This window comes from Lissotriton helveticus, chromosome 4_1 (assembly GCF_964261635.1).
Source record: "Lissotriton helveticus chromosome 4_1, aLisHel1.1, whole genome shotgun sequence".
Taxonomy (NCBI): Eukaryota; Metazoa; Chordata; class Amphibia; order Caudata; family Salamandridae; genus Lissotriton; species Lissotriton helveticus.
Genome location: NC_136063.1, coordinates 1,986,767,154 through 1,986,780,936, shown reverse-complemented (window position 1 = coordinate 1,986,780,936; position 13,783 = coordinate 1,986,767,154).

The window sequence follows — 13,783 nt, the reverse complement described above, 5'->3', positions numbered from 1 at the left end:
GGCAGCCAATCAGGTGCAAACACACTCCCCCTCCCTACCAGGAAGTGGCTACCCAGGCAGCTGCAACTAATTAGAAGGTTCTGGAGAGGCAGTCAGAGCTGCGCAGAGTCACAGAGCAGCAGGGAGAGTTTTTTGTAACTTTACCAACAGAAAAATGGCAAGCAGCAGTGAAAGCCAGAAGGCAGAAAGAAAGAGGAAAATAAAGCTCAGCAGCATGGAGCTGCAGGTACTTGTGGAGGAGGTAGTGAGGGTGCACAACAAACTTTTTGGCAGGCACTCCCTCACTGTTCCCGAGTCTGCCAAAAGAAAAATCTGTCTGGCAATTGTTGAAAAAGTGAATGCTGTGGGAGTCACAACCAGGAATACTGAGGATCTTAAAAAAAGATTCTATGACCACAGGAGCCTCACCAAGAAAAAAATGGCTGAAATCCACAAGCAGGCAGGCCTAACCGGTGGAGGCAGGAACACAGCCCCCCCTGACTGACCTGGAGGAGTTGGTGGCCTCAACCATTGAGGCAGACAGCGTCAGCGGACTGGGAGATGTGGACAGCTCAGCCAGAGCTGCAACAAAAAAGGTAAGGCGCATGCGCAGCATTACACCCCATACCAACCTGCTTCCCTTTACCCTTTGTGGACAAGCAAACCCCAGTACAGTACTTCTAGCATTATACAGGAGCAATGCATTATGGGAAATGTAGTCAGAAAATGTAGGACCATGTGTAACAGTGCAGACATCTTCAAGTTAGTGAAATGAATGCAGATAAATGAAAGTGAAATGTGTTAAGCATTTATTGCAGTGACTGTGACACAGTAGCACTCTGTTGATATACGCTTATTTATACCTAGGGGCCAAATCAGGCAGTCGACCCACTGACACAGAAGGGACTGCAACAGAGAGGGAGGAGAGTGAGGAAGCAGGGTCAAGCCAAGTGCAAGCTTCGCAGGACGAAGGTGACACAACTGGCAACTCCCAGGAAGATGACACTGTACTGACCCCAGAGTTGCTGCACTCCCCACAGCTTTCCCAATCCCCTCACTTGCAATTCTCACCAGAAACTTCACCATCACTGCTCCAGTCCACTCCTGTAACCCCACCAGCCAGGAAGCGTGTCGTGGCCCCACAAACATCAATGGAGGCAGCAGAGGGTGAGGGGGAGGCTCAAGTCACCGTAGATGTCAGTTCAGCAGCACTGCAGTCCACAAATGAGACGGTCACTTCTCGCAGAAGACAACACAGAGCCAGCAGTGCAGGTGGACGTGGTGAGGGCACTGTGTTCCGTGGGCTGGAGGGGAGCATGGTGCGCATTTAAAGGATGCAGGGCAAATCAATCCAAGCCTGCCAATGCCAACTCAGAGCCCTGAATGTGCAAATAGGAGACATGGGGAAGGGCATGAGAGACATTGTGGAGGCAAATAAAGAAGTTGCCAAAACAAATAGGGACATTGCAGCAGGGATGCAGCAGATGAGCAACTCAGTTACGCAGCTATGCTCCAAACTTGACAGTCTGTCACACACAAGGCGCAGGGATGCCCGTGCCCACAATACGGCCATCAATCGCTTGGACACTGCCACATCCCTGCTATGCAGGAGGCATTGACACAGAATACAGCTGAGGTCACCAGGGGCATGGCCAGAATGACGAGTGCACTAGAGGCAATGTTGATTTCCCACACAGCACAGAATCCTGCCCTGGACATGGCAGAGGGTGATGACACTAGTAGCCGGAGCAGCATAGCAAGCACTAATGTGGAGACACAGAGGAGTACCAGGCGCCAAGCTGAGGCTGCAGGGCACGCTGAACAAATTGAACAACATCCAAGTGGCTCAGGGAAGCGCGGGCGCAAGTGACATTACCGTTCATGGGTGAAGTAACCCGGGACATACAATACCCACGTGTATAATGTTTATTTTGTTGCACTTAAGTGCTTGAACGTTGTGGCACCATTAAAATACGTTGGTCCCATACACAACCTGTCTGTGTCTCATTACTTACTCAGAAATAGTTGTGTGTAATCTCCTCACGTCTGTATCTGCCATCACTTGGTGTTGACACTCCAGCAGGTTGTGTTTCAGGCACAGCAATCTCATTGTCATGATCCTCAAAGTCTGACAACTCCACCTCAGTGCCCTTCTTCACAACAAGGTTGTGCAACATAGCACAGGCAGTAATGATTCTACAGCAAGTGATGGGGGTATACTGCCGGGCACCTCCAATCCTATGTAGGCACCTGAACCTGCTCTTCCATATTCCAAAGGTACGCTCCACAATATTACTTGTGCTCTTGTGGGCCCTGTTATATCTCCTATGGCTGGGTGTTGAGGGGTTGAGGTAGGGGGTGAGTATGAAGGAGCGGAGGGCATATGCACAGTCTCCTAAAAGGAAATGGGAATACATTACTTGTAGTGTGTTTATCTAGGTACCTATATTGATACTCCTAAAATGTTTTTGGGGTGGTTCGGAATACACATGCACTGTTAGTTATGTTTACTATTGCTTAGGTTAGTAAATATGTACATAAAATCGTGGAGTGGGTGTAGTGTGTTTATCTAGGTACCTATATTGATACTCCTATTTCTGACCCTTGTCCGGTTATTAATTCACTAAATGTCCATACACCAGCACAGAAACCCGTTTTCAGATTAGGTCATAGCACATGCTGTCACATTAAGCAAGCACTATCCCTCCAGCCCCCTAGAAAGCACACCGAGTTCTCAAAACAAATCAAACCTCCAGCAGACCTGGGAAATCCCCCGCAGCTATTGTTTTGATTTCGCTCGAGAACTCCTGAAAAGAATGTAAGAACGACCAGTCTTTATGACATTCTTACTGACGTCTTATGTCCATCCTTACGTCAAACTCGGCACCTTTCAGGTATAAGTATAACAACGCTGCCCTAAGCAGAGACACGGTGGTGACGAGCTTGGAGCAGCGCTACTTGCTGGAGAGCCCAGCTGATGCAGAAAAGCCCACGGACGCTGCCCCTCCCTTTTGACGCGCTGAGAGAGACGCTGCCTTTTCTCCTGCCGAGAAATCCAGCCTCCGGCATTTCCAGCCGCCCTCGCGGGTAACTGGGATATCGAGTCCTGAGACAGAGATACCAACCCTCCAGCCTTCTAAATCCCAGGTACTGAACTGACTAACCCCTTACAGAGAATTCTTGAGTCAGATCCTTGGCAAAACAAACTTAACTTAAACTGCTACTTATTTACTCCCGCCCACGTATTAGGCTTAGGTCAGGTACACCGGGGTAGGCGTAGTTAGAAGCACCAGTTGAGAACGATTAGTCAATGTATATATGTATGTATATCTTTTATCCATTTTAAGTATCATATGGCTAAGAAACCATATAAATGCTTTTATAGTATTATTTTATAATCCTGTTTTTACTGTATGCACTTTACTTAACTATAAGTATTGCAATAATAGCGATTCATTTCTCTTGTATGAGAAAAGAGACTGATCAATAAATAACATCTTTTTATTGAAACACGCCCATCTCTTATTTCTCTACAAACTGGTGAAACTAAGAATGCACGTACTGACTGAGTAAAATAGTTGTCTTTTGTTTTCACACGACTCTAGAGATATACTCTTGATTAGGGGGGAGCAAAGTTGTCATGTTCTATGGTTGTCAGAAACTAAATCCCTTCTTGTCTATCCAGGGAGGTTAAACTCCTCCTTGCCTATTCGAGAAAGTTTCTAGTGAACTCTGAGCTAGCTGGGACACATAACTTTAAGTCTAATATCGTCAGTAGAAGACCTAGTTAACTACAGTCCTACGTCTATACTATTGAAGATATTATTCCAATGCGCAGAGCCTATTGGGAAAATAGGAACTACACTACATGGCGCCCAGCGGTTTGGATAGGCGATAAATCTAACGCAAGACATTAGAGTAACTCAGTCGTGCTTTTTCACACAGACCCTTTTTTCCCATAAAACTCCAAAGACTTCTGGAGTGGGTGAAAGGTTAAATCCGCCAAACTTAGTAGGAGGAGACTCCTATGTATGGTTTTTGGTTTATTCAACGTTGAAGGATACAGTGTTCCAAAATATTGTGCATCTAATCTTTGTTTCCGTAGAAACCTGATCTGCAACAAAAACCCTTCCTGTCAGTAAAATGTCAGACGGTGAAGGAGATAGGGAGACAGCTAGATTAGCATTTCAACTCCTAGTGGAAGACACAAGTCTCCTACAGCAAGACCCGGATGCAATACTCATCCCGGTCAGCATAAGAAAAACTATAACACTTAAACTTATAGAAAATGGACTAACACCATGAGGTGGTACAGTCATATTCGTAATTGAGGCACACGAATATCGGCAGACAGAGGTATTCTATTCATGGATAAATTTTCCAGCAGCAAACGCTGTAACAAAGGAGTTCCACTATTACAAGATAGAGGAACTTCCGGATGAGTACACCCCTTTCGAGGAGGTGGAAATACCACTCAAATACCAAGAGCACCTGCTCTGGTTTAAAGGCGCCCTAAAACATAATGATCACATCACCAGGCTCGGTCCACTAGGTAGACCAGGAGCAACGTGGCCGGTTCTAGCCGGCTACACACCACATCCAGACATTGAAAAAAGGTTGAAACCAGAACTTTTAGCACAGCTAGAACAACTGATTAAAATACACAGACAATTAGTCCAATATGTAATGCGGACTTCAACAGTCCAACCACCTATTAAAATTCCACAGCTGACCTCTCATCAGGGGAACACAAATAAAATCACACCACAGAACATACAGTCCTGTCTAGGTAAAGTACCCATTAAAAGGGAACAAATTCCATTCTGGTTAGCACAGAAAATCACTCAAATAGAGGCGGTATTTCCAGATACCACCCCTGTTGAGAAACACAGGATTCTGACTATCTGTCTTCCAATGGGGATCGCACCACATGTGGAGGACTGTGACACTTGGGGTACAGTCTTTGCTTCCATTTACAGAAAAACACATGGTGTTCCGTCCATGTCGGTAATACCAGAGGTGCTAAAACAGATTCCAAATGAATACGGTCCAGAACCTGCTTTAACTCTGGGTATGAAATTACTGAAAGACTTTAAGCAGGTCTCGGCAATATTACTAGCAAACATAAAGGGGGAAGCAGCAAATGTGGCAATCCACCAGAGATTGAAGGAAACAGATATAGTAGAACAACCATTTGAATTAGCCAGAATCATAGAAAAATCCTATGAAGAACTAGGAAGAGATAGTTTGGGTGGGAAACCAGTGAAACCCCAACTAATAGAAAATCCTGAAAAGGTATTTATTAAAAATAATCTAAACACTTCAAAAAAGAGCTGGGATGGAAATAAACAATCCACTCCCAAAGAAAAAAGATTCCAGTCCAGAGGAAGGTCTCCTTGGCGGAGAGAAAGATCTCCGGACCAAGGACACAAGTCTCCCCAGAGGGAGCCCTCTGAGAAAAAATACAACCTTAGAAATAGGGATAATTTGAAGAAACCTGATAGATATCAAGATATTGATACACGTCCCTCTCGATCTTTTCAGACTTCCTCGCAGAAATCGGAAAGAAGAGGACGGTCAGAACACAGCGAAGAGCACGTCAAGTCCAAAGACAAAGAACCTGCTCATCAGAGTAAAAAATTACAATTTCCAAAGAAGAAGGTAGCCAGCATTAAAATAATCAAACATGCCGAGGATCCTGAGGACTCAGTTGAAAAACTGAGAGTGGGCTCAGACAATGCTAGACAGCGCAGCAGAAGTGAGCATAGCTCGCAAGATCCTGATGAATCATCTGGAGACAGTGGACACGAATGAATACATTCAGGTAGAAACTGCAGATACCAGAGTTAGCAAACCTCATAAAATATATGACATAACCTTAGGTATAGATGGAGATAAGACTAGGAAAATAAGGGGTCTATTTGGGATAATCTCTCTAAGGGCTATGACATCCTTCTAGCTGAAAAAGACTGGCCACCAGAGTTTGTCAGGGAGTGCCCTCATGGCGAAGAAATGATTATGCCTGCCTTCTCAAATCATATTCCAATTTATAAAAAATATACACTTGCAAGAAAGTGGGCAGTAGCCCAGGCTCCTGCACTATATAAAAACCATGTGGGATGGGATGAGGACTCTCCTCCTCACAAGATCCAGTTAAAATCTCAACCGACTGCACAGAGGCAGTACCCAATTAAGCAAGAAGCTAAAAAACAGGTCAGGAAGATCTTAGATCAACTTGAATACCAGGGGGTGATTGAAACATGCACCTCACAAATGAACAATCCTTTGTTTCCTGTCTCCAAACCAGATGATTCATATCGTCTAGTTTTGGACTACAGACACCTTAACTCATGCTGCAAAACGTTTGCAGTACAAAACTCACACAGTGCCGCACTAATGAATAGCATAGTGCGCAAAAAATACAAAACAACATTAGACAGCTCTAATGGATTCTTTTGTCAAAATATAGCACCAGAAAGCAGATATTTGACCGCTTTCTCAATAAATGGCTCGCAGAAAATTTCTGTCGTTTGCTCCAAGGGTTCAAGAACAGCCCAGGATTATTCTCAGCGAGAGTAACAGAGTTACTACAAATATATGATGATGAAGCATTATCTTATGTCGATGACATCTATCTGACAGATGATGACTTGGATACTCACTTGAAAAGAGTGAACACCATAATACTTGGGTTCGCAGCAGAGGGTTACAAATCCAACTTCAAAAAGTCAAGAATTGCCCATCTGACTGTCCTATTTTTAGGATATGAATTATCAAGTGAAGGCAAAAGCCTGGCAGACAATTTCCTGGAGAAATGTGCTGTATTCCAAGCACCAAGAACGCTGAAAAACTTACAATCAATTCTAGGATTCCTGAATTTCGGAAGAACTTACATTATAAATTATGCAGAGAGGGTTAAACCCCTCTATGATCTAATAAAACCAGATTTTAAAAGAATCAATTGGACTCAAAAACACACAGAAATTTTGAGATCTTTACAAACAGACATGTTAGTTAAAACAAAACTGCAAACACGCGATAACACAGGCAACCTTGTGATTCGAGTCATCCCAGGAAGATGCGGATTCACATACCTAACCTCTAATGAGGGAGAAACGTTACCAATAGCATACAAATCACACTTGTACACAGAAGCTTAAAAAACATTCAGCATAAAGGAAAACATTGTTCACACGGTTCAAACAGCTGTAGCAAGAGAAAGAAACCAAGCTGACGGCAGACAGATTACAGTCAGAACAGCAGAATCAGCCTTTGAGGCATTAACAAGCCCATGTAATTTACCTACAATGGCACTAAATCCAAAATGGATACAATGGGAAGATTCTCTTGCTACAGACAGAGTGAAATACTATTTTGATCCAGAAATGACAAAATTAAAAAATCTAGAATATGAAAGAGAATATCCTCTGCCTAGCGACATTCTGCCCATACGACAGTACGCCTGTGTAATATATACAGACGGACATGCTCAGCCCTCAGTTTGGGGAGAGCAAGCTTATAACGCCACATGCGAGATTACAAAAGATGTGTGGCGCGAAGGTAAATTGAAACCTCTGTTTACAAAAACACACTCAGTGGAAAATAATTCAGAACAACAAACTGAAATATTAGCGTTAAAAATGGCGCTAGATAATGCGGATCGCGAATTCCCGACACTAATAGTGTGCGATTCATATTACTGCGTCAAATCATACAATAACGACTTGCAGAAATGAGTTGAAAACGGGTACAAAGATGACACAGGTGTAACAATAAAGCAAAAATCTCTTTGGGAACAAATAGTTCTTTTAAAGAAAGAACTACCAAAGACTCACGTGATACACTCACTGAGTCATCAGTGTGATGGCGTTCACGTTGCAAGGAATTCATTGGCTGAGACAGCCACAGCGGAAACAACTAAATCGGCTTCCGTAGCTACAAAAAAGCGTTCAGTAAAATACATTGACGGGGAAACAATGCTGGCGGTAAAAACGTCATCAAAAGGCGACTGCTCAGCACTACCCATCATGTATCCACTCAGTTATACATACATAATCGATGCAAACTCCGTTCCTTTTGCTCGAATCCCTGGAGTGGGGGATAGAGGGATTCCAAACATGAACAGGAGAGTCTTGTTAATAGCAGACGCACATATGGGTGAGGGTCTTAGACACCTTAAACTTAAGGATTCTCTAGAAGAATTACAATCAACATACTGGTGGCCAGGAATGAGCCTGCAACATCACATATTTGCAAAAAACTGTCCAAACTGCAACAGAGATCGCAGTGGTGACCGAGACGGTGTACTGCCATGGCGTTTCACCCAATAAGGATTAGGCTATCGACATAAAATACCCAGTATGAATAATGAGTCATATTAACATGTAGAGACTATTTTCACTTAAAATGTAGACCCCAGCTCTAAGCTGACGTCTGAACTGTTATAAAAGATTTGCGAGTCTTTATCGGCACATACGCAATTGGCATGTTACATTCTGACCAGGGTCCTGCTTTTAGCTCTCGAGCTTATAAGGAGGCCATGACCAGCATGGGCATTGCATTGCGGTACTCTTGTCCCTTTCATCCTGAGGGAAACAGAATTGTGGAAAGAAAAAACCGTGACATAAAGCAATCTATAACGGCAAAGGTATTAGGTTCAGGAGCTGGGTGGGTCAAACATTTAATAAGTGTCCAATGTAGTCTTAATAATCTGCCAAGAAATTCTCTGAGAGGTCTCAGTCCGTACGAACTATTGTTTGGGACTAGAATGGTAATCCAGGACCTCGATAGTCAAACTTCAGTGGTTAAAGAAAAATGCTTTGATATCAAAGATCGTTTGGCTATTTTACAGGACTTAAACGAAACAAGAAAAGACCTGAGCAACATAAAATTGAAACAGCAGCCAATAACCACTGAGGAGAAACCACCTGTCCCAGCACGGCCTGTCTGGATTCCAAAAATCGGGGATCTGGTCAGAGAGAAGATCGCGGTGAAGAAGGAATTTGGGCCTTCTTACAGAAAAGCAGTTCCTGTCTTGTCTGTCAACGGGACAAGATCAGTAGTACTACCGCCCCTTGCTGGTAAAAAAGAGAACCGAGTTGTATCCATCGACCTGGTTAAACCACAATAACGTGGCCAATAACAAGTAGTAGGCCAAGTGGACTCCCAAGAAGTAGCAGAACACCAAAGTTTTCTACAAACACAGAGGTTGAAACTGAAAGACTAATCACACCTGATAAACCTATAGTGATTCAACAAGGACTATGCAACAAAGCGATGGAACTTAAACCTCTTGAAACCCAAATCGAAGCTTTACATCAAGAAACTCCATTATACAATGATGTAACCACAGACTATGCTAATGAAACAAAGCAAATACCTAAAGCAAAAAGGAATACAGAAGCAATTGAAACAATTGACAGAACAGCATCCGGCTACTTCATCAACTTCGATGATTTTTCTGAAGATCTGAGTGAACCTGAGGAACAGCCGACAACAAAAACTTTTAAATACAAAGCAAAAGAACTCTTTCATCAACTAAAAGAAACCTATCTGATTTCTCCATGGATTGAAATTTGGGTGTCACTAGGTGTATTTGTCCTCATACTTTGGCTCATCATGGTACTATGCTTGGGACATTTCATTGAGGGAAAATATGCTACAATGGACACAGCAAGTCAGAACATCAACTTGGTCCTGAAACCACACAAGTCTTCACACATCGAGAAAAGAGAACTTTCTTCAGTAAACTTCACAGCCAATCCTATACCCAGTGGGGTAGCATGGGACAAAACTGATTACGAAATCTATGGTCCGGTTGAGCTCCTGAAGTATCCTCATCAATTCAAGATTTCATTAAGTGACTTTGTAAAACCAAGCACATTTGCTGATGATTGGGACTTTGAAAGTATTAATGATATGATGTCTGATCTAGTAATGTCAGCTAAATTTACAGAACATGATTATTTGCAAGGTTCATCTAATTACGACCAAATGTTTTGTTACAACCATTATGGTAACCATTATCTGCATAAATCTACTCAACCTAGAAATGTTTTACATTTTAACCAATGGGAACATTGTGCAACTCCACCAAAAGGCAGTTGAAAGACATTTTTTGATAAATATTCATACTTTTCAGGGTTCAACACAAGTAATGCAGAATCATTTTATTTCAAATTGTTAAATAGGACAGGAGTGAAAACCATGCTTACAAACAAAATTGATATATTCTGACTCATTTTTTGAAAAAATGAATACATTCGGTTTTGATTTCTGGAACAATAACATTGAAACGAAAACGATCTGGGGCACAAAAGATTGGCAAGTGCAAGGTATAGAATCATTATTTAGAGCCTGCATGATCCCAGAACAAATTATATTTTTGAATGATACAATTCAACAGACATCCTGTCTTGGCCTAGCCAAAATTAAAGACTTAAATAAACCGTCTATTCCAAAACCAACACCTAACAGTAATAGCACTACGGATGTTGAGATAGACGTATCCCATATTTTAAACCAAAACAGAACACATGCTGATTGGAAACAATGGTTGATCTGGCCCACAGACACAAATAACTGTCAAGACAGATTCCTGAACAAAATACAGGGGTTCACATTGACCAGGCCAGACCCAAGATACTCCCAGAGACAACATCCAGGGATTGTAACTACTTACAGTGTGGGGAAACTCTGCCTTCAATGGCTACATACATCCACACTGTCAGAAATTAAGCAACACTTAACTTTACTTAAAGAAGGTGCTGACTTGCGTGATTTCATCATGGGACCACGCAAACAGCGTCAAAAATGTTTCATAGCGGCCTCTATATATGCAGCTTACAACGAAGCTTGGAAAGTAACTCAAATTGAGACAGCAGAAAAAATACGGGAAATTGACCATGTTAATTTGGAAAAATCACTTTCTGTTGTGGACAATGGGTTAATGACTCTGTCTTCCAGAATATATTCACTGGACAGTATTGTATCTTCTGCAATCGATATAATAGAACAAGATTTACTGATGTTGCAACACGGTCAGTCTCAATTACGTTCTATTGTACAGCTTGGCTGGAAGTTACAAAATCTGCGTTCGGGCTATGTGCCTTGGCGTTTAATCAACACAACGTCACTATTTAATATCTTTATACTTACTGATAAACAAATCAGTTTGGCACAAAAGTGTGCTGACTATACAATTCTGAGCATTGAAAAACTTGAGAGATTACCATTGACAATGTCAGAACGACCTGTCATTGAATGGATAATACATGGGATAATAAATATTCCGATAACAACTTTCCAGTTTCAATACTGCCAAAAATATATACAGGCAGGCCAGTATGAAAGGTTGGGTAAAGGATACATTAAGTCAAAATGGAACTTACCTTATACACATACATGTTACATTAATAAGGGACAAAGTGTATTTCTTAGTGGTAATAATTGTGAAAAATCACTAAGTGGTATACTTCTGTGTCAAGGCATAAGTTTACATGGGGCCTGTGAAGGGACTTCAAATAACCTTTCATGTCACCAGTTAGGCACACCTGCAACACAAATTTAACCATTCTTTAGAAGACTTTCGAACGGGAGTTACATTCTAATTGTAGATCACAGATGTTGTGGCTTGCTGCCAGGAAAATCTTATCTTGTAAGCGTGACTTCCAGGGTCATGTGCTGTGAAAGAGTATTGTTCCCGAATGATGCTCCAGACAGGGAGGGAAGGTTATGGCCCAGTTTAAAAATCTCTTCTATTCGAATTGATACTTTAAGCAGAATGAGGACTGTGCTCCTACAGACGCCAACCCAGTTGACGTCATCAAAAGAAACGTATGATCTCCAAGTTGCAAGGACAACGGCAGAGATTCATTCAATGTTATCAACAAATTGCCCCCTACACTTCGCAGAAATGCTGAACGAAATCTTAAATATTTCTGATACAAGTGGTATCGCAAGTGTATTTAAGACATTTTTTTCAGGAGCTTTAACCCCATTCAAAGCGATCCTGGGTATTTTTCCAAATTTCGTCCATTCCATCTTTGGCGGACTTCCACTCCTGTTGGGACTCGTAGCAGGCATTTTATTCTTGCTACTCTTGCTTCGTTATGGCAAGCCATGTCACAGACAAGACTCCAGCAACAATGGAAGAAACAATCCTAGCTATCCGCTACCGGGACCGCATAACTAAAGTCCTTGGCTTAGCCCGGCTACGAGATCTAAATATGACCTGGTTTCTTTCATTCAGACCCATCTGGCAGAATTGTGTTTTGCCTGTATTAAGGTGCATGCTATGCGGCGAAGAATGCGTGTTGGACACCAGTCTTACACTACAATCAGAAGTACCATTGGATGCAGATACTTTGTTGGGTCCAGTAAAGGCTCATTCATTGTGCTGTCCCCAGCGGCTACCTATCCTGATGACGGCATTCGTGGAAACTTCACCACTACGATTGAAGGGTAGTGAAGTACAAGATAAAAGCAGCATCGACCAGGTACGACCTTCTGTAAGCAGTTCTGATCGAACCATCATTGAAAGCAATCATGCGCATGACTGCATGGTAGCGACATTTTCCAACCTGGTCGAACTTTCACCAGAAGCTGTAGACTGTTTTTTCGAGAGTCTGTCTGAAATGATATTTTCACCGGAACAGAGAGAATAACTTTAAACAAACTTGCACACGGCGTTCCCTGAACTCTGAATTTGGCCTTCAGTCTTTTGAAAACAAAGTGACTGTGAACAATTTTTTCTCTTCTCCCCTGAAAAGCGAATACTTTTTTTCCAATTCCAAAATATTTACCTTTTTGGCACTTATCTTCTGCTTAAAGTAAAACTATTCTTAGAGAACAGAGCTTCTATTCTTAGGAATTCTAGAGACATTACATTACCTCAACCTCTAGCTTATATGCGATTAATTTTGTTTATATGTGATGAGATGGTCTCGCAACTTTTTTCTGTATCAAGAGCCATTTCATGTGTATTTCGCAACTCATTCATGCCGATATAAAATGTGCAGCTCCTTTTTGGATGATTATACTGCTTGAATGCATACAGTACCTATACTCATTTCGTGCATTTTGCATACGCCATTTTTCAAATACAAAAAAAAAAAAAAATGTTTTTGGGGTGGTTCGGAATACACATGCACTGTTAGTTATGTTTACTATTGCTTAGGTTAGTAAATATGTACATAAAATCGTGGAGTGGGTGTAGTGTGTTTATCTAGGTACCTATATTGATACTCCTATTTCTGACCCTTGTCCGGTTATTAACTCACTAAATGTCCATACACCAGCACAGAAACCCGTTTTCAGATTAGGTCATAGCGCATGCTGTCACATTAAGCAAGCACTATCCCTCCAGCCCCCTAGAAAGCACACCGAGTTCTCAAAACAAATCAAACCTCCAGCAGACCTGGGAAATCCCCCGCAGCTATTGTTTTGATTTCGCTCGAGAACTCCTGAAAAGAATGTAAGAACGACCAGTCTTTATGACATTCTTACTGACGTCTTATGTCCATCCTTACGTCAAACTCGGCACCTTTCAGGTATAAGTATAACAACGCTGCCCTAAGCAGAGACACGGTGGTGACGAGCTTGGAGCAGCGCTACTTGCCGGAGAGCCCAGCTGATGCAGAAAAGCCCACGGACGCTGCCCCTCCCTTTTGACGCGCTGAGAGAGACGCTGCCTTTTCTCCTGCCGAGAAATCCAGCCTCCGGCGTTTCCAGCCGCCCTCGCGGGTAACTAGGATATCGAGTCCTGAGACAGAGATACCAACCCTCCAGCCTTCTAAATCCCAGG